This window comes from Anguilla rostrata, chromosome 4 (genome assembly GCF_018555375.3).
Source record: "Anguilla rostrata isolate EN2019 chromosome 4, ASM1855537v3, whole genome shotgun sequence".
NCBI lineage: Eukaryota > Metazoa > Chordata > Actinopteri > Anguilliformes > Anguillidae > Anguilla > Anguilla rostrata.
Window position 1 is genome coordinate 30,092,216 of NC_057936.1, and position 2,889 is coordinate 30,095,104.

The window sequence follows — 2,889 nt, forward strand, 5'->3', positions numbered from 1 at the left end:
GCCTATGCTTTCCTCAACCACAGGTATGCTTTTGTTGCTTCTATGGTTCTATTATATTACAATATAGAAGGGCTCAAACCTTAAATCCATGATATGTAACCTGCTTCATCTTCATCTCTGATTGAGATTCACTTTTAATGGTGTAACTGGCAAATTCCCAAACAAACCCAGTCACATTTACCCTCCTTTAGATTCATAACTGTGGCAATCAACAGTGTTGCTACGCCAACAATTAAAAGTGAGAGAATGGGAAAGACACAAATTAACTGTCCAAATGTAACCTATGCAGGCAGGAAGTTACAGTAAGTTTTAACCGACTGCATAATATTATCACCTGAAGCTATTGAATGGCTATGATTGCTTCTTCCTCCCTTCTAGTCAAATTCCAAATGGATTAATTATATTTTGTCACACAACATGTGTGTTCCAACAGGTTTTGGAAAACTGTAATGGCAGATGGTAACCATGAAACGAGAACACAGAAATAAAAATGGGTGTGCCTGAAACTGAAAGTAGACATAAAGGGTTGCAAATCATCATATTCGCTTGCCACATAAACACACCTTCAACTTTCACTCTCTCCCATTAAATCCATTTACTAACAATGTCTTATGCCAAAATATTACCATACATCAGAGATTTGTCTATCATATTTGGGTAAAAAAATTATTGAAGCAAATGGTATGGTAATGGTATGGTATTCTCAATACCCATGTCTCCTTGCTAAGTTTTTGTATTAAGTGAATGCTTTGTGAAACTTAGTCCTGTAAATGCATTCTGTATCTTTATAAGAGTAAAAGTGCTGTATTTCAAAACAACAAATAGAACATTTGCTTAGATATGTTCAGCTTTTTTAATTATATGATCACCCTCCAATATTTGTATTCATCATATAGAACATAGAGAAGCCAGATATGTAGTTTGGCTAAAATAAATAAATTCCATATTACTGTAATTCAGTTTAACAGTGTATTTCACTCTTAAAAAGATGCTTTACAAGAAAACCGGGGAGCTTCCAGTGCATGGGGGAAATATGTATGAACCCCTAAAAAATCAGCAAATGAGGAAAACAAATCCCCATTTGGAATAAAAAAACACTCAGACATTCGTGAAACATGGCTGTTACAATGATTGTAATGCACACATTTTAATTTCCAGTTCTAAAAACAGAATAATATAATATTACCTCTCTGGGCAGTCCCAGATCCCCTGTCAAATGTGTGATGGCAAAAAACTATATTAAGTAGTGTATGCAATCAAAAGAATGATGTATTACTTGATGAATCGTCTTTATACTATGAAATGAATCCCTTTTTATTCAGCTGAAATTCTAAATGAGCTTTTTGTATCCCTATAACCAGGGCCGTGCACAGACATTTTGGGGGGCAGGGGCTCAATTGAAAAAAAAAAGGGGCACTCTCCACGCCCCACGCACCATCCCCACTATTTTCATCCTGATATTGCCACCGACCAAAAGGGCACTCGTCCAGTGAGAGGGCAAAAGGGCAGGGGCTCAAGCCCCCCCTGAGGTCTATCTGTGCACGTGCCTGCCTATAATGGCTTGTTGCGTGTGGAGTGGGGGACCTCGCTGCTTAAACAACAATTTAATTTTTAACCAATCAGAGGTACGTCTGTTTAGAAAGTTGCCAAGCGAAATTGGCTAGCCATTACAGAACAGACATTCTGTCTGAGGTAGTGTTATGTCCTGTCCGCCCTCTCATATTTAGTAATGACATACTTTAAACGAAATGAAATCTTACTATTTCCATGTTGAATTTTGAAAGCTACGTTTAAATATGTACCGTGTCCCTGAATAAGAGTTTAAAATTTAAGAAAAAAGGGATTGCACGGGGTCTTTACATCTGCAGCTGGATCGTAAGGTCCAATAAAAATAAACTAAGAACCAATTGCGCCATCTATTGTTTAAATATATAACCTCTAAAAATAACAGAATTGAACTTCATTTTCCGCAAAGTCATAAGCTTTCACATAAGATGTGATGGAATGGGTGTTGATAATGTTCTTCTTAATGGGCAAGAGAGAATATTCTGCATAATTATAGTCCGAGTACTCCCATATGTGCTCCAATATCAAATGGGGGACCCCCTTGGTCTCCGGTTCCTGAGGTAGTGTTATGTCCTTGGAAATTTGTTGTAGTGTATGTATGGGCCTCTTCTGATCCGCGAATGCTGTTCTAGAGCCTAGTCTAGTTAAGCACTCACGTGCCAGACCTCGCTTTGTAAGTGATCAATAAAATTTTAAAATTATTTCTAAACTGTATTGGCAACGAGCGCAGAGATGCTGATGCTGGACCGATCTCCAATTTGAGCTGGTCAGCAGTTTTGCTGCTGAATTCTGTACCAATTGGGCCAAAGCTTTACGATTCAGGCAAGCAGGCTAAACAAGGCATGACAATTGCCTAATGTGACTGTATAAAAGCATGACTTCCCCCCCAGTATCCTTAAAAGACAGATGGTCTAATTTATGATGTTTCTGAGTTGGTGATGACATGACTGAACGAGCGTCTTAATATGTTGCTTAAAGTTATGTTTTGGAACTATACACAGTGAACCAGGTCGGAAATTTCTTTGGAAAGTTACGGTCTACATTGTACTCGAATTGGTGAATGTCACAATTTATTAGTAGCTGGTACCTAGCTGTCGCAACGTTAAATGTCCGTTCAGTTTGAATATTTATGACTTAAAGACTGTTCGGCATCGATGTCTGTTGCTGTTAATGTCAAGTTTCTCCAGTTTACTACAACTTGGCGAAAACGCGATACCACTGTTCTCCACTGGCTTCCATTATAACATGTGCATCTTGTAAAGGCTGCACCATCTTTGTCCTGTATTAGCAATGGCCCGGAAGTGTGTAATGTGACGTTAAAGG